Raw genomic sequence first — 24,648 nt, 5'->3', positions numbered from 1 at the left:
AAGAGCCAGGCGCAGTGGCTCACGCCTGTAATCCCAGCACTTTGGGAGGCTGAGGCAGGCGGATCACGAGGTCAGAAGATGGAAACCATCCTGGCCAACATACTGAAACCCCATCTTTATAATTTTTATTTATATTTTTAAAAAATTTAACTTAGGGCCAGGCGCGGTGGCTCACGCCTGTAATCCCAGCACTTTGGGAGGCCGAGGCGGGTGGAACATGAGGTCAAGAGATCGAGACCATCCTGGTCAACACGGTGAAACCCCATCTTTACTAAAAATACAAAAAATTAGCTGGGCATGGTGGCGCATGCCTGTAATCCCAGTTACTCAGGAGTCTGAGGCAGGAGAATTGCCTGAACCCAGGAGGCAGAGGTTGCGGTGAGCCGAGATCGCGCCATTGCACTCCAGCCTGGGCAACAAGAGCGAAACTCTGTCTCAAAAAAAAAAATTTAATTTATTTTAAAAAATATACATAAAAAAGAAATTCTCCTGCCCTAGCCTCCTGAGTAGTTGGGACTACAGGCACGTGCCACCATGCCCAGCTAATGTTTTTATATTTAGTAGAGACGGGGTTTCACCATGTTGGCCAGGATGGTCTCGATATCTTGACCTCATGATCCACCCGCCTTGGCTTCCCAAAGTGCTGGGATTACAGGCATGAGCGACCGTGCCTGACCGAAACCTCATCTTAAAAAAAAAAAAATGTTAAAAAAAAAAAAAAGAGAAACAAGTAAGGATGGCAATGAAGAACACTGTTTTTTAAACACTTTAAAACTGTTTAGGATTGACTGCTAATGGAGCATGAGAATGTTAAGTTAGATTGCAGGGTTGGTTGCACAAATCTGTAATATACTAAAAAAGATTGAGACCAAGCATGGTGGCTCAAGCCTGTAATCCCAACACTTTTGGAGGCTGAGGCAAGCAGATCACCTGAGGAGTTCGAGACCAGCCTGACCAACGTGGTGACATCCTGTCTCTACCAAAAAATACAACAAAATTAGCCAGATGTGGTGTCACTCTCCTGAAGTCCCAGCTACTCAGGAGGCTGAGGTGGGAGAACTGCTTGAACTGGGAGGTGAGGGTTGCAGCGAGCTGAGATCTCACCACTGCAACTCCAGCCTGGGCGACAGAGTGAGACCCTGTCTGAAAACAACAACAAAAACAGTGAATGATCACTGGACTCGGTGGCTCACGCCTATAATCCCAGCACTTTGGGAGGCTGAGGCAGGCAGATCACCTGAAGTCAGCAGTTCAATACCAGCCTCGGCCAGGCGCAGTGGCTCAAGCCTATAATCCTAACACTTTGGGAGACCAAAGTGGTTGGACCACCTGAAGTCACGAGTTCGAGACGAAGCTGGCCAACATAGTGAAACCCCATCTCTACTAAAATACAAAAAATTAGCTGGGTGTGATGGCGGGCACCTATAATCCCAGCTACTCAGGAGGCTGAGGCAGGAGAATCACTTGAACCCGGGAGGCAGAGGTTGCAGTGAGTTTGAGACAGAGTCTCAAACTGTCGCCCAGGGTTGGAGTGCAATGGTGCGATTTCAGCTCACTGCAACCTCCACCTTCTGGGTCCAAGTGATTTTCCTGCCTCAGCCTCCTGAGTAGGTGGGATTACAGGTGCCTGCCACCATGCCTGGCTAATATTTTATATTTTTAGTAGAGACAAGGTTTTACCATGTTGGCCAGGATGGTCTCCATCTCTTGACCTTGTGATCCACCTGGCCAACATGGCAAAACCCTGTCTCTATTAAAAATACAAAAATTAGCCACCTCCCAGGTTTAAACAATTCTCCTGCCTCAGCCTCCTGAGTAGCTGGGATTACAAGCATCTGCCACCATGTCCAGCAATTTTTTGTATTTTTAGCAGAGACTGGGTTTTACTATGTTGGCCAGGCTTGTCTTAAACTCCTTCCTCAAGTGATCCACCCACCTCAGCCTCCCAAAGTGCTGGGATTACAGATATGAGTCACTGCACTCAGTCTCAATTCACATTTAACTCCCTTCTCCTGGCCCTTTCCCCACCTTTTTTTAAACAAGAGAAAGTAGACAGATATATGTTGGTAAATACTAACTGTCCATGTTCACATAGAGACACGGTGAACTGAGTCCAATACACAGAGAAAGGAGGAAGAAAGCGAGAATTATATGTAGAACTACGCAGGGGGCTAGCATCCTCCAGCTTCCAATAGAGAGAAGGAAGTAGGTTTTCCTTTTCTCCCACAGAGCTTGGGACTGTTGATTCCATATAGTTTTTGTTCAGACAAGAAGGGAGAAAAATGAATTTGGGATGGAAAGGGATAGAGACTCTTTTCCCATTGTATTCTGTTCAAGGTACATCCCCCCAAAATAAGACTGACAGTATAAAGAAAAGAAATCTCAGGAACAGTGTGCCCGGTGTGACTGGGCACAAGAGGGAAAAAACAAAAAGACTGCAACTTGCTCCCAGAAAATGGGGAACATTTTTTAAAAGGAAGGTTGGAATCCATCAGTGTTCTATTACTCATCTCTTCCTTCATCCTCCTCTCCGTTGTCAGTATCTTCCAGCCCTTCATCATCATCATCTTCTTCTTTTTTTTTTTTTTTTGAGATGGAGCTTCAGTCTTGTTGCTCAGGCTGGAGTGCAATGGCACAATCTCAGCTCACGGCAACCTCTGCCTCCCAGTTCAAGCAATTCTCCTGCCTCGACCTCCAGAGTAGCTGGGATTACAGGCATGCACCACCACACCCAGGTAATTTTTTGTATTTTTGGTAGAAACGGAGTTTCACTAAAAACTGGCTGGTCTCTAATTCCTGACCGCAGACAATCCACCTGCCTCAGCCTCCCAAAGTGCTGGGATTACAGACGTGAGCCACCGTGCCCAGGCTTCTTCTTTTTCTTTATCATCCATATCAGGAACCAAGTAGTACTGTAATAGGTCTGGGCAAATATCATCTTTGATGACCTCTCCTAACTCCTCAACACCCGCATCAGAATGATCAGTGAACCAGGTAAAAAAAAACTCTCTGATTCCTCATGCTGGCTTTATTCTGTGTCTGACTTGAACTTTCTGTCAAATCCCTTCCAGATTTCCGTTTGATTTCAGTGGACTTTGAAGACAGATCACCACTCTCATTCAGGTGAAATTCTTTGGAGATAACTTTATTTTCATAGTAAGAATTTTCATCAAAATAAAAATCTATTCTGTAACCTAATTTAATATCTTCAAATTCTGTCAATTCAACTCTGGTCAAATAATGCAGTGCCTCTTTATCCTCCTCCATAAGCGATAGAAACACTTGTGGATGGTTGACAAATATTGTTACCCCAAAATTTGGGATTTTGGCAATCAACTCTGACCTCTTTGGAAAAAATGCCGGGCAGAGTTTGCTATATTTCTTTTCTAGTTTCAAAATCTCCTCACTAGCTTGTTCATTAAGTCTGTCAGCTGGGCATGGTGGCTCACACCTGTAATCCTGGCACTTTGGGAGGCTGAGGCGGGCGGATCACTTGAGGTCAGGAGTTTGAGACCAGCCTGGCCAACATGGTGAAACCGGTCTCTACTAAAAATACAAAAATTAGCCAGGTTTGGTGGCAGGCACCAATAATCCCAGCTACTTGGGAGGCTGAAGCAGGAGAGTTGTTTGAACCCGAGACAGAACTTGCAGTGAGCCGAGATTGCACCATTTCACTCCAGTCTGCGTGACAAGAGTGAGACTCTGACTCAAAAAAAAAAAGGTGTATTTCATCTTGTACTTCATCAATATGTTCAATTGCTTCCTGCTGGTTTTTTCTGTCTTCTTCAGCAAGCCCAGAAAGGTGGATTGGTCTTCTCTGGTCTCAGAGCACGAGGCAGTCTTGGTTTCTTCTTTTGAGGCAGTAGTAAGGACTGGCATTCTGGGGCCGTGGTACTAAAGAAGTCCAACAACCAGACCGCAAGTCTCATTGGCAACAGGATGAAGCTCAGAAAACCACCTACAGTTGTTTTAAAAGTGGCATGGGCAGGATGAAAGTGAAAGGAGTCCTTCCAGAACCCTTAATAAAATCAAGCCTATTTCCAAGAATGTGAACTCTATAAAGTAGGGACCTTATCTGCTTATTCACAACAGTATCCTCAGCTCCTAACAGGCCCGCCAATATTTGTTTAAGGTTGAGTGTTGACTCCTCCAGGGTTGGCCCTGGAGAGAAATTCTTGGTGCTCAGCAGAAAGTGCGGAAGTAAGGTTACAAGGTGAATTGCGGGCAAAAACGTCTTGGTGAAAGTTTGGGTTTTGGGGGGTTTTTGTTGTTATTGTTACAAATTTTAGTTTTGAATTTGGTTAAATGTTTTTTCTGCCTCTGAGATAATCATATGGTTTTTCTCCTTTATTCTATTAACATGGTGAATCACATTAATTGGTTTTCAAATGTTAAACCAATCTTGCATTCCTAGAATGAACTCACTTTGGAAGGCTGTATTATCCTTTTTACATATTGCTGAATTCTATTTGCTAATATTTTGTTAACAATTAACTCACCAAGATTTTAAATTTCAAATCTGCTTTATTTAATTGATACAGGACTATTCAGGTATTTTATTTCTTCCTGAGTCAGTGCTGTCGTTTGTGTCTTTCCAGGAATGTATTCATTTCATTTACATTGTTAATTTTTTTATAGCACAATATGTGACATTTGGATAGCAGTTAAATTTTTATTGATAAAATTTTTTTTTAAATGTTCTATTGTCTTTTCAATATCTATATACACAATGGTGAAGTACCCTCTTTACTTGGACCAAAAACTAAATCTTAGGATAAGAGTCAAAACTAGGGGGCCAGGCGCGGTGGCTCAAACCTGTAATCCCAGCACTTTGGGAGGCCGAGGCGGGTGGATCACGAGGTCAAGAGATTGAGATCATCCGCATCAACATGGTGAAACCTCGTCTCTACTAAAACTACAAAAAATGAGCTGGGCATGGTGGCGCGTGCCTGTAATCCCAGCTACTCAGGAGGCTGAGGCAGGAGAATTGCCTGAACCCAGGAGGCGGAGGTTGCGGTGAGCCGAGATCGCACCATTGCACTCCAGCCTGGGTAACAAGAGAAAACCTCTCCCAAAAAAAAAAACACAAAAAAAAAAAAAAAAAAAAGAGTCAAAACTAGGGGCCACCAGGCACGGTGGCTGACACCTATAATCTCAGCACCTTGGGAGGCTGAAGCAGGAGAATTGCTTGAGCTCAGGAGTTCAAGACCATGCCGGGCAACATAGCGAGACCCATCTCTACAAAAAGTAAAAAGTTAGCCAGTCATAGTGTTGCACTCCTGTAGTCCCAGCTACTTAGGAGGCTGATGTGGGAGGATCATTTGGGCCCTGGAGTTCCAGGCTGCAGTGAGCCCTGATCATGCCACTGCACTCCAGCCTGGGTGACAGAGCAACACTCTGCCTCTAAAAATAAATAAGTTAAAATAAATTAAATATAAATTACATTCTGAAAAAAAAAACTTGGGTTGGGTCCGAGTGCCGTGGTGTTTACAACTAATTTATCACAACCAGTTACAGATTTCTTTGCTCCTTCTCCACTCCCACTGCCTCACTTGACTAGCCAAAAAAAAAAAAAAAAAAGCCAACATGGAATTCTAGGCAAATTAGTTCCACACACGGCAGTTGGCTGCTATGCCTATTAATTCTCCTGAGCTGCTTTTTCCCTCCATTGCCAGCCTTAGTGGATCAGTTTTTTTTTATTTAATTAAGGTTTTTAAGAAGAAAGGGGCCAGGTGCAGTGGCTTATGCCTATAATCCCAGCACTTTGGGAGGCTAAGGCAGGTGGATCATTTGAGGTCAGGAGTTCGAGACCAGCCTGGCTAACATGATGAAACCACATCTCCACTAAAAATACAAAAATTGGTGGGGCATGGTGGCATGCGCCTGTAATCCCAGCTACTCAGGGGGCTGAGGCACAAGAATTGCTCAAGGCAGAGGCTGCAGCGAGCTGAGATAGCGCCACTGAATTCCAGCCTGGGTGACAGAGTGAGACTGTCTCAAACAAAACAAAAAAGAAAAAAGGGGCCAGGCACAATGGCACACACCTGTAATCCCAGCACTTTGGGAGGTTGAAGTGGGTGGATTGCTTGAGCCCAGGAGTTTGAGACCAGCCTGGGCAGTATGACAAAAACCCCTTCTCTAAAAAAAATAAAAAAAATAAATACAAAATACAAAAATTAGCCAGGTGTGAGCCAGACAAGGTGGCTCATGCCTGTAATCCCAGCACTTTGGGAGGCTGAAGTGGGCAGATCACCTGAGGTCAGGAGTTCGAGACCAGCCTGACCAACATGGAGAAACTCTGTCTCTACTAAAAATACAAAATTAGCTGGGCGTGGTGGCACATGCCTATAATCCCAGCTACTTGGGAGGCTAAGGCAGGAGAATCGCTTGAATCCAGGAGGCGGAAGTTACTGTGAGCTGAGATCCTGACATTGCACTCCAGCCTGGGCAACAAGAGCAAAACTCCATCTCAAAAAAAAAAAAGGCCGGGCGCGGTGGCTCATGCCTGTAATCCTAGCACTCTGGGAGGCCAAGGCGGGTGGATCACCTGACGTCGGGAGTTCAAGACCAGCCTGACCAACATGGTGAAACTCCGTCTTAAAAAAAAAAAAAGCCAGGTGTGGTGATGGGCACCTGTGGTCCCAACTACTTGGGAGGCTGAGGCAGGTGGGTCACTTGAATCCAGAGGTCAAGGCTTCAGTGAGCCAAGTTCGTACCACTGCCCTCTGGCTTGTATGACAAAGTGAGACCTTATCTCAGAAAAAAAAAAAGAAGAGAGGTAGACTCCAGAAGTGACAAATAGCAAGCTCGGTATTGATCTTAGGTGAAATTCTAGAATGGAATTTGTGGACAATAAAAAAACATTGGTAGTTCTGAGAGCTGTTACATATTCACTAAGAGCAATTTTGCTGAACTTTATTTCCTTCTTGTCATAGCATCTGCCTCCCTTGGACAGTCGGATTGTTTACACTAGTAGTTACCGAGGGCCAATTTCGTACAAAGCCTTGTCCTAAGAGTGTGGGTAGATATAATAGGGGTGAACCAAAAGGACATGCCCCCTGCCCTTACCATGTAGCAAGGGACAGTCATTAAACCAGTAAGTACGTGAATAAATATATCACTACAAACTGTGAGAAGGGTTATGAAGGATGGTAGGACAGGGTTGGGGGAGATTTTCATAGGAAGATCTTATTTAGATTTGGCAGCAGGGAGGAGGTTGTCCAAGGAAAGCCTCTAGGAGGAACTCGTATTGAAAGATAAGTAAAAGTTAGCCAGGGAAATGGTAGCAGAAAGAGTATTCCTTTTTTTTTTTTTTTTGAGATGGAGTCTTGCTCTGTTGCCCAGGCTGGAGTGCAGTGGCACGATCTCGGCTCACTGCAGCCTCCACCTCCCAGCTTCATGCGATTCTCCTACCTCAGCCTTCTGAGTAGCTGGGATTACAGGTCTGTGCCACCATGCCCAACTAATTTTTTTTTTTTTTTTTTTTTTTTTTTAAGTAGAGACAGGGTTTCTCCATGTTGGCCAGGCTGGTCTAAACTCCTGGCCTCATGTGATCCACCTGCCTGGACCTCCCAAAGTGCTGGCCTGAAAGAGTATTTTGAGCAGAGTAAACAGCGTGGGCAAAGACCTTGAGTCAGGAAAGTGTTGAGTTTGAGGAACACTGATGTTGCCGGAAAGTAGTAGGAGAGTGAGAGCTGGAGATGGAGGGTGAAAAGGTCAAAATGATGCAAGCTTTAAAGGGCACAAAGTGGCTGGCTTTCATCCTAAGGGTGCTAGAAAGTCATCAAAGGATGTTAGGCAGGAATGCAGCCCAAATGATCCAGTTTTGGTTGGAAAAATTTAAACATAGGCTGGGCACGATGTCTCATGCTGTAATCCCAACACTTTGAAAGGCCGAGGTGGGTGGATCACTTGAGGTCAGGAGTTCGAAACCAGCCTGGCTAACATGGTGAAACGCAGCCTCTACCAAAGATACAAAAATTAGCTGGGTGCGTCAGCAGGCACCCATAATCCCAGCTACTCAGGAGGCTGAGGCATGAGAATCACTTGAAGCAGGGAGACAGAGGTTGCAGTGAGATGAAAGCGAGCCACTGCACTCCAGACTGGGTGACAGAATGAGACCTCCACCCAAAAAAAAAAAAAAAGAAAATTTTAGGGCTAGGCATGGTGGCTCATGCCTATAATCCAAGCACTTTGGAGGCCAAGGCGGGTGGATCACCTGAGGTCAGGAGTTCAAGACCAGCCTGACCAACATGGTGAAACCCTATCTTAAAAAAAAAGAAAAAAAAAAAAAAAGAAAATTTTTAAACACATATGAGAATAGACACAGTTATAGCACCCAGAATACCCATCAACAGCTTCAAATTTATCATTTTATGACCAATTTTTTAGGATTTGGGAATAAAATAGAAATTCCTAGGAATTTTCAGAAATTATTGATATTAAAAACTATTCTGTATTTTCATAACACTTTAATGTTTTAAATGTTGGTATGCATGATCAACAAAAAAACTTTTCTTATTTAAAATTTTTAAATTTTTTTGAGACAGGGTGTCTCCCTCTCTTTCTCTCTCTCTCTCTCTCTCCGTCGTCCAGGCTGGAGTGCAGTGGCGCGCTCTCAGCTCACTGTAACCTCCGTCTCCTGGGTTCAAGGGATTCTCCCGTCTCCACCTCCCACAGTGCTGAGATGACAGGTATGAGTCACTGTGCTGGCCAAAAAAGTTAGCATCCTTAAAATGAAAAACATAGGCCGGGCGCGGTGGCTCACGCCTATAATCCCAGCACTTTGGGAGGCCGAGACGGGTGGATCACGAGGTCAAGAGATCGAGACCATCCTGGTCAACAAGGTGAAACCTCGTCTCTACTAAAAATACAAAAATTAGCTGGGCATGATGGTGCGTGCCTGTAGTCCCATCTACTCGGGAGGCTGAGGCAGGAGAATTGCCTGAACCCAGGAGGCGGAGGTTGCGGTGAGCGGAGATGGCGCCATTGCACTCCAGCCTGGGCAACAACAGCGAAACTCCGTCTCAAAAAAAAAATGAAAAACATAAACATGCACAGCATGGGTTACCCTGTCTAGTAGTCTTAATCTTTGTTTCATGACAGATAGTCCACATATGAAAGAAATCTCTTTCATTTGAATTGACGTCAGTTGAATTGCTAAAAATAAATCCAGAAGCATCTTTAGGGATTAGAGTACGTGATGCTTCATACAAGTTCATTTCCTTTTATAATGCTGCCCTGATTTTGGTTTTACTGTTGAAGTTGACAATATTTTTGCAAATTCAGATTACAGATTAGTTCTGATTTCATTGCATTTTACAACAGCATTATCTCTTCTTTTGCATTTCTTCTACTAAAGTATTTACAAATGACTGTAGCTCACAGCGAATATTCAAACACTAAAAACTGCCAATGAACATTATTGAATAGCATTCAAATAATCTAACACTGAGCTTTCCTAACACTATACAGAATCCCAGATTGAAATTCCCAATTTTAGTATTTACTTTGCCTCCAAAACTTGTTGCTTCTGGGATCAGCACTCACTGGATTCATATAAAGCAAACGGTGCATATAAACTCATTACTGTCTATTTTACTTGCAGAAAGACTTGTGCTTAGCAGCAAACAGGGCCATGAGCACACACTTCTGACGTGGCAGTGAAAGTGAATTGACAGGGATGGGTTCCTGCTATGTTTTGGAGTGGGCAACACCATCAGGATATTACAACCCTTTTTAAAATTTTTTTTAATTGTTTAAATAAATGTTTAATTTTAATTTTTGTGGGTACATAGTAGGCGTATATATTTATGGGGTACATGAGGTGTTTTGATACAGGCATGCAATGCTTATACAACCCATTTTAATAGTCTTAGTGCAACCAGGCACAGCAGCTCACACCTGTAATCCCAGCACTTTGGGAGGCCAAGGCGGGTGGACCACCTGAGGTCAGGAGTTTGAGACCAGCCTGGCTAACATGGTGAAAGTCTGTCTCTGCTAAATATAAAAAGTCAGCTGGGCATGGTGCCATGCTCCTGTAATCCCAGCTACTACGAAGGCTGAGGCAGGAGAATCGCTTGAACCCGGGAGGCAGAGGTTGCGGTGAGTCAAGATTGTGCCACTGCATTCCAGCCTGGGCAACAAGAGCAAAACTCCATCTCAAAAAAAGTCTCAATGTGCTTCATCATCATTTTGTTGACACAGTAACATTCTAACTTAACAGGATGAGTATTAGAAACTAAGAGGGAAATAAGACTGGGCATGGTAGCTCATGCTTGTAATACTAGCACTTTCGGAGGCCAAGGCAGGTGAATCACTTGAGGCCAGAAATTTGAGACCAGCCTGGCCAACATGGTGAAACCCCATCTCTACCAAAAATACAAAAGTTAGCCAGGCCTGGTAGGACGCACCTATAATCCCAGCTACTCAGGAGGCTGAGGCAGGAGAATCACTTCAACTGAGGAGGTGGAGGTTGCAGTGAGCTGAGTTTGTGCCACTGCACTCCAGCCTGGGTGACAGAGAGAGAATCTGTCTGAAAAAAAAGAAAGAAAAAAGGAAAGAAAGAGAAAGGAAGGAAGGAAGGAAGGAAAGAAAGAAAAGAGAAAGAAAAAGAAGGAAAGAAAGAAAAGAGAGAAAGAAAAAGAAGGAAAGAAAGAAAAAAAAAGAGAGAGAGAAAGAAGAAAGAAAGAGAGAAAGAAAACTAAGAGGGAAATGAGATTGGCTAGTTGGGGTGAGTGAGGACTCTCAGAAAGGAGGGAGGGCTTGCCAGCAGAAGAGGCACGTTTTCAATAGTGAGAAATGGCTGGGGAAAGTGAAAGCGGTGGGGGCACCCATGATGAGACTGGCTGGCTCTGGAAACATTATGGGATTTCATCCGCACTTGCTTGGGTAACTTTCTGTTGTCTCTGGGAAACCAGTGGGACTTTCTCCTCCAAGATGAATGAAGGCCCATACACTTAACCACTTTCACTTGCTCCTAGAGGCCGTGAAGCATCTTGGGTACTTCGATGTGCAGGAACTATACTCATACAATGGGAAGGTAACTCAGTATACACAAATTAGGTGCTTACAGGTCTCACACTTGTCAGTTGGCTCCATTCAGTCTCATACTTGGGTCTTTCTCTTCCATGCTACTTTGTTCCTTGAATAGGCCAGGACTCTGTAAGCTGAGACCCTTGGTAAATTCCCTTCCTTGCCAGTTTACACTGACTTTGTACCCACAGTTTAAGGCTAAATCCCTTTTTGTCTGGGCTACTGGTTGCCAAATCCCTTTTTGTCTGGGGTAGTGGTTTCATGTAAGACTGCTTCTCGCCGGGCGCGGTGGCTCACGCCTGTAATCCCAGCACTTTGGGAGGCCAAGGCGGGTGGATCACGAGGTCAAGAGATCGAGACCATCCTGGTCAGCACGGTGAAACCCTGTCTCTACTAAAAATACAAAAAATTAGCTGGGCATGGTGGTGCGTGCCTGTAATCCCAGCTACTCAGGAGGCTGAGGCAGGAGAATTGCCTGAACCCAGGAGGCGGAGGTTGCAGTGAGCCGAGATTGGGCCATTGCACTCCAGCCTGGGTAACATGAGTGAAACTCCATCTCAAAAAAAAAAAAAAAGACTGCTTCTCTACCTACATGGTTACTCAAATGCCGTAGTGAAATAAAATCAATGCACAGCCATACGATTACTACGTATCCTGTGTAAAGTGTGATGCAGATCTATTGATACACAAATATAGTAAACTCCATAATATATTATTAGATTTTTAAAAAGTATGTCTCCACAAAACATTTATAGTACTACAAGTGTATGTGTGTGCATGTGTGTGTTTATAATTGCATAGAAATAATTCTGGGCTGGGCATGGTGGCTCACGCCTGTAATCCCAGCACTTTGGGATGCCGAGGTGGGTAGATCACGAGGTCAGGAGTTTAAGACCAGCTTGACCAACATGGTGAAATCCCATCTCTACTAAAATACAAAAGTTAGCTGGCTGTGGTGGCACACACTTGTAATCCCACCTACTTAGGAGACTGAGGGAGGAGAATCACTTAAACCCAGGAGCCAGAGGTTGCAGCAAGCTGAGATCATACCACTGCACTCAAGCCTAGACAACAGAGTGGGACTCCATTTCAAAAAAAAAAAAGAAAAAAAGAAATAATTCTGGAAGGATACATGCTAAACTCAACTCTAACAAGTGTGTATATGACAGAAATGAAAACTTTTTTACTTTGATTTTAAATTATTTTAATTTGCAAGCAGCACTTCTATAACTTGAAACAAAAATTTAAAACCCCAAACCAGCCAGGCCTGGTGGCTCACGCCTGTAATCCCAGCACTTTGGAAGGCCAAGGCGGGCAGATAACTTGAGGTCAAGAGTTCGAGACCAGCCTGGCCAACACCGTGAAACCCCATCTTTCAAAAAAAAAAAAAAAAAAATTTCTGGCAGAAGACTTTCCTAAAAAAAAAAAAATTAAAAAACCCCAAACGGTTGCTCTTCTTAGATTCACTTGAATTGGTAGCCCTGAGGGAAATTCCTAAATTACACTTTCTTCTGTTCTTGACCGAACAAGGATGAATGGATCACCCAATCCTGTACTAGGTACAGGAATAAATGCTGGACAGTTATAGATGAAAGAGAGCATGTTGCCCTTTAAGGACTTCAAAGTTTAGAGGCAGAAGAGACAAGAAAACAAGAAATTAAAGTACAGAAGGATATATGCCTCAGAGCTATACCTTGAAAGGAAAAGGATGGACAGCACAGACATTAAAGCGGTAACAGGAGGGTAAGGAAGCCTTCCAGAGAAGGTTAAGAATTGAGAGAAGTCTTTTATTTTCCATTATTTTATCATGAAAAAATTCAAACATACAGAAAAGTTGAAACATCTGCAGATCCACCACCTAAATTCAACTATTGAACATTTTGTTATATTCACTTAATATGTAATACAAATAAATATAAAACCATTTGAAGGTTCACCCGTAAATACTTAAACCGCAACTCCTAAGAATGACATTATCTTACATAACCACAATGCCATTATCAAACATAAAAATAACATTAATTCTCCCCCACCCTTTTTTTGAGTCTCTGTCTGTCATTCAGGCTGGAGTGCAGTGGCACAACTTCGGCTCACTGCAACCTCCACCTCCCGGGTTCAAGTGATTCTCCTGCCTCAACCTCCCAAGTAGCTGGGACTACAGGCGTGCACCACCATACCCAGCTAATTTTTGTATTTTCAGTAGAGACCAGGTTTTACCATGTTGGCCAGGATGGTCTCGAACTCCTGACCTCAAGTGATCCGCCCACCTCGACCTCCCAAAGTGCTGTACAGGCGTGAGCCACTGTACCCAGCCACAAGTATTATCCTCTAAATGTCATTGTGGTTAGATGTGGTGACAGAAGCTTTTGTGAGCTCTAGAGCTCTAGTTTGTCCTTGCTTTGCTCTGATCAGTGTCCAGAAATGCTTGCCAATTCCTGACCCTGTTGACCACCAGTGACCATCAGACACTTGGTGTTGGATCCACAGAGGGGACGGCTGCCCAGGTGGCTCTCCATGAGCTTTCTCATCACAGCCCTATGTCAGTGGCCAGATGCAGTTCCCTTCCCACATTGGTGACTCCTCTTCTGATTCTCTGACTGCCCTCTTGGTCTTTCATTTCCCCAGCTGTGTAAAGCATAATTCCCATAATAAATTCCTTATCTCATCATTCATAATGGTTCTACCTCCTTCACTGATACACTTACTGGTACTGGCCATGGTTTCAGGAGAGAGACCATTAAGGATGGGAATTGGAAACTGGTTCTCTGATCTAATTAAACTTACGTGCATTCGTGACTGTTGCCAGCAGTAAACAGTTACTTACATTCTACCTGTAATCACTTGTGATAAATGCTTATAGAAGGCAAAGCTTTGGGTAGACAGATATTTGCTGCTGTAGAACATTTTAGCAGAAACAGGAATATAATGCTTCTACATATGGGGAAAGATTGGAGAAAGAAAATGATGAGCTAAGAGCTTTAAATTTCCACCCCAAGATCTGGAAAATGGACCAAAACTAACTTTAAGACTGCCTTAAAAATAAATAAATAAATAAAACTCTTATCTTTGGTAGCCTAAAGTTCAAGTTTTTTTGTTTTGTTTTGTTTTGTTTTGTTTTGTTTTTTTGTAGAGACGGGGTTTCACCATGTTGGTCAGGCTGGTCTCGAACCCCCAACCTCAGGTGATCTGCCCGTCTCAGCCTCCCAAAGTGCTGGGATTACAGGCATGAGCCACCCAGCCAGGCCAAGCTCAAGATTTTTGATCACCAAACCCTAAGTGTTCTCTTGCAGCAGACTGAATTTCAATGCAAGATGAATTAATAACCTACCAGGGTGTCTTATTTTCAAAATAAGACCATTAGTTGGGAAGGAGTAAGACGCTGAATGTTAGGATACAGACATGAGGATGGATTCCTATGAGGCCAAAAACCTTAAACCAAGCTTGAGCAACCTGTGGACCTGCAGGCTACGGGTGTCCCAGGACGCCTTTGAATGTGGCCCAACACAAATTCATAAATTTTCTTAAAACATTATGAAGTTTGGCCAGGTGCGGTGGCTCATGCCTGTAATCACAGCACTTTGGGAGGCCAAGCCGGGCGGATCACCTGAGGTCAGGAGTTCAAGACCAGCCTGGCCAACATGGTGAAACCATCTTCACTAAAAATACAAAACTTAGCCGGGTATGGTGGCACACATCTGTAATCCCAGCTACTCGGAAGGCTGAGGCAGGAGACTCCCTTGAACCTGGGAGGCTGAGGTTGTAGTGAGCCGAGATGGTGCCATTGCACTCCAGCCTGGGCAACAAGAGCGAAACTGCATCTCAAAAACAACAACAACAAAAACATTATGAGTTTATTTTTTGCGACTTTTTTGCTTTTTCCTTTTTTTTTGCTCATCAGCTATTGCTAGTGTTAGTGTATTTTATGCGTGGCCCAAGACAATTATTTCAATGTGGCCCAGGGAAGACAAAAGATTGGACACCCCTGCCTTAAACCCTAAATTCGGCTGACCATCCTTAGTCAAAAAAGTGACCTTCCTCTCTATCTGCAGTTAATCTTCCCTTACCTGAAGAGCCTGTGATGACCTCCCCAGAGCCAGTGGCCTCTGAGGGTACTCTGATTCTCCTACGAACTCAACCCTACCCCCTCTTTTATATCTGTAAGCTCAGAGATTCAAGTCACAGTAGGCCGCAGGGTGACTCATGAGGAAGTACCATACACACCAAAAGAATATTGAGAGTTTGTCAATGTATACATTGATTCATGTTTTCTTTTGTCATCGTTTCATATTTACAGCGAAGCTATAAGAATAGTACAGGCCGGGTGCAGTAACTCATGCCTGTAATTCCAGCACTTTGGGAGGCCGAGGCGGGCACATCACAAGGTCAGGAGATTGAGATCATCCTGGCCAACATGGTGAAATCCTGTCTCTACAAAAATACAAAAACCAGCTAGGTGTGGTGGCACGTGCCTGTAATCCCAGCTAATTGGGAGGCTGAGGCATGAGAATAGCTTAAACTCAGAAGGCAGAGTTTGCAGTGAGCCGAGATCCTGACACTGCACTCCAGCCTGTTGACAGAGCCACATTCTGTCTCACAAACAAAAAACAAACAAAAAAGAAAAGTGCAAACAATTCCCTTTACCTTTTACCAAGATCCTCAAATGCTGATTTATACTGACTGAAAGTCAGGGAATATGTTGGGAACAGATCCTGAGGTGTAGGATCAGTATGGAAGAAATACAATTTTGGATTTGGATGAATTTATTTATTTGTTTGTTTTTGAGACAGAGTCTCTTTCTGCTGTTCAGTGTGGAGTGCAGTGGCACAATCTCAGCTCACTGCAACCTCCACCTCACACGTTCAAGTGATTCTCCTGCCTCAGCCTCCTGAGTAGCTGGGATTACAGGGACCTGCTACCACGCCCAGGTAATTTTGTATTTTTAGTAGAGATGGGGTTTCACCATGTTGGCCAGGCTGGTCTCGAACTCCTGACCTCAGGTGATCCACCCGCCTCAACCTCCCAGCTGGGATTACAGGGTGAGCCACTACGCCTGGCCTGGATGAATTTATTAATTGAATTTATTAATAAGAATGCACACCCTGGGCCGGCCCGTTGACTCATGCCTGTAATCCCAGTGCTTTGGGAGCCTGAGGCGTGTGGATCACAAGGTGAAGAGATTGAGATCATCCTGGTCAACATGGTGAAACACTATCTCTACTAAAGATACAAAAATTAGCTGGGCGTGGTGGTGTGTGCCTGTAGTCCCAGCTACTCAGGGCTGAGGCAGGAGAATCACTTGAACCCAGGAGGTGGAGGTTGCAGTGAGCCGAGATTGAGCCACTGCACTCCAGCCTGGCCACAGAAGGAGACTCCATCTCAAAAAAAGAAGAATGCATACCCTGAAAAACCTTTATCGGCCAGGTGTGGTGGCTCACGCTTGTAATCCCAAAACTTTGGGAGGCTGACGCAAGAGGATGCTTGAGGCCAGGAGTTCAAGACCAGCCTGAGCAATATGGCAAGACCTCGTCTCTACAAGAAAATAAAATAAAATAAAATAAACCTTTCTGGCTGGGAAGAGACTGCCCCTCCCTGGGCTAGCCAATTTTTAGAGATAACAAAGGGCTCAGCCAGAAGCCTGTCTTTGATATGCAAATGAACCAGTCCCAGACTCATACCCCCTCTATGTGTCTTATACATTCCCAGAGGCAAAATTCCTCTGCTCAGTACCAGCTCCCAGTCAATTAGGAACCAACATATAGCCCAAAGTCACTGAAATTATTCAAACTACCCTGCCTTGCCTTTCCCACAAAACCCCCCACCCCAAAAAGCACTAGCCTAAACCTCCCCCACACTTGTCTTCTGCCCTTTGACCACCTCAGTGTCTTTTCCCTTTGGCCCTGCATGGCATGCCATGCTTCCTGTCCCTAGGACCCAGGAGTACAACAAACTCTGTTTTCCTGAGCCTCTCCTCTGGCTCCTCTTGTAGCCATATCTGACTGGCCATCTCATAAAAGAATGCAGGGCCGGGCGTGGTGGCTCACGCCTATAATCCCAGCACTTTGGGAGGCTGAGGTGGGTGGATCGCTTGAGGTCAGGAGTTCAAGACCAGCCTGGCCAACATAGTGAAATCCCGTCTCTACTAAAAATACAAAGAATTACCAGCCTGGGCAACAAGAGCAAGACTCTGTCTCAGAGAAAAAAAAAAAAAAAGAATGCAAAGCAACCAGGCGTACTCCTGGAATCCCAGCACTTTGGGAGGCCAAAGCAGGAGGAATGCTTGAGGCCAGGACTTTAATATCAGCAACATAGCGACACCCTCATCTCTACAAGATTATATTGTGGCGCATACCTGAGAAGGAGGCTGAGGTGGGAGGATCACCTGAGCCCAGGAGATCGAGGTTGCAGTGTGAGTTAGGATCATGCCATTCATTGCACTCCAGCCTGAGCAACAGAGAAAATCCCTCTCTCTAAAGAAAAATAAAGAGTGCTTCGGCCGGGCGCGGTGGCTCAAGCCTGTAATCCCAGCACTTTGGGAGGCCGAGGCGGGTGGATCACGAGGTCAAGAGATCGAGACCATCCTGGTCAACATGGTGAAACCCCGTCTCTTCTAAAAATACAAAAAATTAGCTGGGCATGGTGGCGTGTGCCTGTAATCCCAGCTACTCAGGAGGCTGAGGCAGGAGAATTGCCTGAACCCAGGAGGTGGAGGTTGCGGTGAGCCGAGATCGCGCCATTGCACTCCAGACTGGGTAACAAGAGCAAAAACTCCGTCTCAAAAAAAAAAAAAAAAAAGAGTGCTTGCTTCGGCGGCACATATACTAAAATTGGAACGATACAGAGAAGACTAGCATGGCCCCTTCGCAAGGATGACGTGCAAATTCGTGAAGCGTTCCATAAAAAAATTAAAGAATAAATAAATTAAATAAATAAAAGTAAATAAATGTAAATTGTTTTTTGAGACAGAGTTTCATTCTTGTTGCCCAGGCTAGAGTGCAATGGCACGATCTTGGCTCCCTGCAACCTTCACCTCCCGGGTTCAAGTGATTCTCTTGCCTCAGCCTCCCAAGTAGCTGGGATTATAGGCATCTGCCACCACTCGGGGCTAATTTTTGCATTTTTAATAGAGATGGAGTTCCACTATGTTGGCCATACTGATCTTGAACTCCTGACCTCAGATGATCCACTTGCCTCGGCCTCCCAAGTAAAAAAAAATTTTTAAAGAATTAAAATGTGCACTAAGCAGAGATTCTGAGTTTAAGGTATCAATGAGTTATTTTGAGTTATTATGAGTTATTTTGAAATGGCTTTAGTAGTTTACTTTTTTTTTTTTTTTAAGAGACAGGGTTTCACCATGTTGGTCAGGCTGGTCTCAAGCTGTTGACCTCATGATCCACCTGCCTCAGAGTCCCAGAGTGCCGGGATTACAGGCATAAGCCACAACGCCCAGACTTTTTTTTTTTCCTTGAGACAGAATCTCATTCTGTAGTCCAGGCTGGAAGGCAGTGGCACCACCTTCGCTCACTGCAACCTCTGTCTCCCAGGTTCAAGCAATTTTCCTGCCTCAGCCTCCCAAGTAGCTGGGATTACAGGCTCGAGCCACCACACTCGGCTAATTTTTGTATTCTTAGTAGAGACGGGGTTTCACCATGCTGGCCAGGCTGGTCTCAAACTCCTGACCTCCTGATCTACCTGCCTTGGCCTCCCAAAATGCTGGGATTACAGGTACGAGCCACCGTGCCTGCCCAGCTTCTGACAAGAGTAAGAGCCCTTCAATCAATTCTTAGATTAGGGACAGTCCCCATACCCAGGCCCCTTGAATGAAGGAAAGACCCTTTGAGGAAGGGTTTGCCACACTGTCAAAATGTTATACTGTAAAGCTTCTTCTTAGCATTTCCTCAAAGAGAACAGCAGCCATTACACCGGGTGACTGTGCTTTGAGCAGAGAAAATGACCAGATATTTAGGAGTTGGTAACCTTGGCTCAGAACTGGTGCTAATCCCTGGAGAACCAAAATGGCACAGTGTCCTATTGTCAGAGTAGGGGCTCATGGAAGTCAGATGATCTCTGAAGTTTTGGCTTGGCTCCATTTCACAGCAAGCCCAGTGGTTCCCAGACCTCATCCCATCATTATTTCCCCAGTTCCAGAACGTACAGGTAGGTACGCGTTGCAGTTTAGATATATTCAGTAGGTATCTCAGTAGACATATTCAGCAACTGGTAGAGTCCTCGCATTGGATCTCTGACCCATGGAATGAAGGCTATCATGATAGAAAAGGCCAAGTGGAATCCCCTAGAACTGTGTCTACATACTAAAATAGTAAACAAAAAACAATATCACATTTCTGGAAGGATTGAAGAGATTAGTGCCACCAACAAGGTCTTGAAAGACACAGAGGTGATAATCCCTACCATATCCCTGCTCAAATCACCTGTTTGCCTGTCAGCAGACTGAAGGACATAGGAGAATGAAAATGGGTTATCCAAAGCCTGGTGACTCCAACTGCAGCTGCTATTCTAGGTATAACTTCGTTGCTAAAGGAAATCAATACATCCCATGAGACTTGGTTGCTTTTTCTGTTTCTTTGTTGTTGTTGAGATGGAGTCTCACTCTGTCGCCCGGGCTGGAGGTCAATGGTGTGATCTCAGCTCACTACAATCTCTGCCTCCTGGGTTCAAGCATTTCCCTGCCTCAGCCTCCCCAGTAGCTGGGATTATAGGCGCCTGCCGCCGCACCTGGCTAGTATTTTTAATAGAGACGGGGTTTCACTATCCTGGCCAGGCTGGTCTTGAACTCCTGACCTCATGATCCACCTGTCTCGGCCTCCCAAAGTGCTGGGATTTTAGGCGTGAGCCACCTCGCCTGGCCTGCTTTTTCTGTTTTTTTGTTTTTGCTTGTTTTGAGATAGTGCCTTGCTCTGTCACCCAGACTGGAGTGTGTCAGCATGACCATAGCTCACTGCAGCCTCCACCTCCTGGGCTCAAGTCATCTTCCCACCTCAGTCTCCCAAGTAGCTGGGACCCCAGGCACACACTACAAGTTGTCGCTTGTTGGCTCGGTTCCTCACCACATGTGCCTCTCCTCAGACTAGATTATTACAGAGACTGGAGACTCGATGGAGCCCTGAGGTAGCAACATGAAGGTGTACTGCAGCCCTGCCAACTAAAGAAAACTATATCTGGTGGTCTTTTCTAAAAGGCGTAGAGTGGAAAGCATTTAACAGATCAATTGTAAACCAAGTACCATGGTTGGCCAGGTACAGTGGCTCTGCCTATAATCTAGCCCTTTGAGAGGCCAAGGCAGGAGGATCTCTCGAGCTCAGGAGTTCAAGACCAGCCTGAGCAACATGGCAAGATCCTGTCTGTACAAAAGGAGTTTCACTCTTGTCGCCCAGGCAGTACAATGGTGCCATCTCAACTTACTGCAACTTCTACCTCCTGGGTTCAAGTGATTTTTCCTGCCTCAGCCTCTTGAGTATCAGGGATTACAAATGCCCACCACCATGCCCGGCTAACTTTTGTATGTTTTGTAGAGATGGGATTTCACCATGTTGGCCAGGCTGGTCTTGAACTCCCGACCTCAGGTGATCTGCCCTCAGCCTCCTGAAGTGCTGGGATTACAGGCGTGAGCCACCTCGCCCGGCAGGATTTGTTGTTGTTGTTGTTGTTTCTTTTTCTTTTTCTTTGAGATGGAGTTTCCCTCTTGTTGCCTACCACGCCACCAGGCCCGGCTAATTTTTGTATTTTTAGTAGAAACAGCGTTTCACCATGTTGGTCAGGCTGGTCTCAAACTCCTGACCTTGTGATCCACCTGCCTCGGGCTCCCAAAGTGTTGGGATTCCAGGTGTGAGCCACTGTGCTCTGCCAAAAGACATTTTTTTAAATTAGCCAGGTGTGGGTGTTGCATGACCATAGTCCCAGCTGCTTGGGAGGCTGAGGTGGGAGAATCACTTGAATCCAGGAGTTCAAGGTTTCAGTGAGCTGTGATTACAGTCCAGCCCATCTCAAAAAAAAAAAAAAAAAAAAGCTTTCACTTAAATATTTTTAAAATGCTATGTACTATTATTATTATAGCACGCAAATACTATTTTTAAAATTTTATTTCTTTTAGTAGAGACGGGATCTCACTTTGTTGCCCAGGTTTGACTCGAACTTCTGGGCTCAAGTAATTCTTTCACCTTGACCTCCCAAAGTGCTGGGATTAAAGGCCTGAGCCACTGTGCCCAGCCTAAGTACTGTTTTTATTAATTTCTTCTTCTTTTTTTTTTTGACATGGAGTTTTGCTCTTGTTGCCCAGGCTGGAGTGCAGTGGCACAATCTCAGCTCACTGCAGCCTCCACCTCCCGGGTTCAAGTGATTCTCCTGCCTCAGCCTCCAGAGTAGCTGGGATTACAGGCACGCGCCACCATTCCCAGTTAATTTTTGGTTTTTTCTCTTTTTTTAGTAGAGACAGGGTTTCACCATGTTGGCCAGGCTGGTCTCGAACTCCTGACCTCAGGTGATATGCCTGCCTCAGCCTCCCAAAGTACTGGGATTACAGGCGTGAGCCACCGAGTCCAGCTGTGCCATTGCTTCTCTTAATGTTTTGGACTTTAACTTACCTGTCGGTAAAAGAAAGAACAAATTCCTGCCTCATTCTTCGTCCCTCAAAGAGATTTGTGAAGGTTCATTTAGCTCTTTAAAAACTAATATTAAGCCTAATGGTCAATCCCATAAAGCCCCTCATTTACAAATGCAGAGACTGGCTGGGCACAGTGGCTCACGCCTGTAATCCCAACACTTTGGGAGGCCAAGGTGGGTGGATCATGAGGTCAGGAGTTCTAGACCAGCCTGACCAACATGGTGAAACCCCCTCTCTACTAAAGATACAAAAATTAGCTGGGTGTGGTGGTGCATGCCTGTAATCCCAGCACTTGAGAGGCTGAGGCAGGATAATTGCTTGAACCCGGGAGGCGGAGGTTGCAGTGAGCAGAGATTGCACCATTGCACTCCAGCCTGGGCAACAAGAGTGAAACTCCGTCTCAAAAACAAACAAACAAACAACAGCAACAAAAAAACAAATGCAGAAACTGGTCCCTAGAGAAGTTAAGAAGTTTACCTGGGATCACACAGTTAGTGGCATAGCCAGGATTAAAGCTTCAGTCTCTGAAATTTCCAATGTCTGCCTGGCTATACTACCTCTGCCTTAGAAGAAAAATATCAGAGAATTTCTGGAAAGAATTTTCACATTTTTTTTTTTTAAAGACGGGGTTTCACCATGTTGGCCAGGCTGGTCCTGAACTCCTGACCTCGTGATCCACTCATCTTGGTCTCCCAAAGTACTGGGAGTACAGGCGTGAGCCACCGCGCTTGGCAAATTTTCACATTATTTATGACAACTCATAGAGTAACAACTAGCTGTCAGTCAAGAGGAATACCTCTAGTGTCATGATTCTTGAATACTGTGGTCTCAGGATCCCTTTACACTCCTAAAAATTATTGAGGACCCTCAGCCAGGTGTGGTGGCTCATGCCTGTAATTCCAGCACTTGGGAGGCCGAGGAGGGCAGATCATGAGATCAGGATTTTAAGACCAGCCTGGCACACATAGTGAAACTCCATCTCTACTGAAAATACAAAAAAGCAGCTGGTCGTAGTGACAGGCACCTGTAATCCCAGCTACTCGGGAGGCTGAGGCAGGAGAATCGCTTGAGCCCAGGAGGTGGAGGTTGCAGTGAACCCAGATCGCACCACTGCACTCCAGCCTGGAGGACAGAGTGAGACTCTGTCTCAAAAAAAAAAAAAAGAAAGAAAGAAAGGAAAAGAAAATAGTTCAGACTTCACAGACCTCTGAAATGGTCTCCGGGACCTCTGGATTCCCTTTGGGGACCCCTGTTGTAGCATTATCCCAGAGGACTCTGCTTTGTCTGTTCAGCATTCTTAGTACCTGCTAGGACAAAATAATCTATGTTTACCAGTTTAGCAGATGATACAAACTGGGAAGGGAATTATTTTAAAAGGTGACAGAATTAAAACTTGTAATTGTCCTGTTCCACGTCATCAGCACCTCTGGAGACCCCTGAGCCACTACCATGGCTCAGGCTGCTGCCTGGGGGGCCTCTGGGGACTGGAGGCCCCTTTCATTCTGCCTGTATCCCTCAAGGGTGATCTCTCTGTCTCTGTCACACCCGCTCCCCCCCACTTTTTGCCGGGCTTTTGTTCTCTGCTTGTGTATTTCTATTTTCTCAATATCCCCTCTTCTCTTTTATCGATCTCTGCTTTTAAAACATCACTTCTTTTTATGGATGTCTTTTTCTTTTTATGGCTCTGGTTCTCCAGTTCTCTTTCCGTCTCTGCCTTTCTCGCTCTGTCCTTCCATCCCTCCCTCCTTGCTTCCCACCCATTCCTCATCCCTCACTCCACATCCCCACCCCCAGGAGTTGAGTGCATGGATCTGTTTCTTTTTTTATTTACACTTTTTCTTTCCGGTTTGCCGGAATAAACAGGACCTTTGACGTTTAAAAAAAAAAAACAAAAAAAAAAAACTTTTAATTGCTTCAGCTGACCAGAATCAAACAAAATTAAATTGTATGTGGGATATACTGCATTTATATTCTGCTTTATTTTAAATTAGTTGCACGTGTACTAGAAGCATGGCATGGAAGGAACTGGCCAGATAGCAGTTTGTATGAAAAAGATCTGGTGGTTTAGGTCAACCACAAGCTAAATATGAACCAACAGCTTGTAACAGAATGTCAAGTGTAACCATTGAGCTGGGACAGAGGGTTACTTGGAGGAAGGATGGGCAGAGGAGGGTGTAGTAACATTTTCTCTTCTCCAGCCCCACCTGGATACCCAGAAAGTGAAGATGCGTGAACAGGAGGCACTCAGCATTTATTTGTATTCTGATAATGTGGTTTGAAAACGTTTAAAGTCAAAGAAAAGTTAAATCTACAAGAAAAGACTCCCCAAATTCTATAGCCAGAAGGACAAGGATATTCTCCCATGGAAGCCACAGGCTCCACCAAAGTGGAGTCTGCATCAAGGGGGCAGCCCTGTTCAGGATGAGGCCAGGCAGCCATTCTCACTTTTGCTATGATGCTCTGAACATTGCTTGCCCTCAGCAGTTTGCTCTAGCAAGAGGCCTCTGTCCAGGGATCTGCTTCTGTTAAACTCTCGTGCTGGATCTCAGCATCACCCACACTCTTCCTCAACATCACCCTTTGGAACTTGGCATGGCCTCCTGGGGCTCAGCTCTTCCTGGCCTGGCCCACAGGGAGAAAGGGTCTTGGCTTCTTCCTGCCTGTCGCCAAGACAGTGTCTTTGTGCCTTGTTGTGAAATGATTCCATCCCTTCTCTCTTGGGTCAAGAGACAAGTCCCTCCAAAGATCAGCAAGGATGGCCCCGGCTGACAAACACTTCAGGGTGGTTTCTCCTGCTCTGCTCCAGTCTACGTCAGTCAAGAATGGCATTCTGGGGCCGGACGTGGTGGCTCACGCTTGTAATCCAAGCACCTTGGAGGCCCAGGTGGACGGATCACCTGAGGTCTGGAGTTCAAGACCAGCCTGACCAACATGATGAAACCCCGTCTTTTAAAAAAAAAAAAAAAAAGAATGGCATTCTGGTCTTGGTACCGGAA

General features: G+C 45.1%; 1 non-coding gene across 1 annotated transcript; it reads left to right on the top strand.

Moving 5' to 3' along the window:
• The first annotated feature begins 17,828 nt into the window (after nucleotides 1–17,828).
• On the top strand, nucleotides 17,829–17,935 carry LOC116556497. The gene has a single exon (XR_004271040.1). It is a non-coding gene; the product is annotated as a U6 spliceosomal RNA (small nuclear RNA).
• The last annotated feature ends 6,713 nt before the right edge of the window (nucleotides 17,936–24,648 follow it).

Source organism: Sapajus apella, unplaced genomic scaffold, assembly GCF_009761245.1.
Source record: "Sapajus apella isolate SASKATOON/1434 unplaced genomic scaffold, GSC_monkey_1.0 scaffold16, whole genome shotgun sequence".
NCBI classification, from domain to species: domain Eukaryota; kingdom Metazoa; phylum Chordata; class Mammalia; order Primates; family Cebidae; genus Sapajus; species Sapajus apella.
The sequence above is the reverse complement of the archived record's forward strand: the minus strand, read 5'-3'. Positions and strand labels throughout refer to the sequence as shown.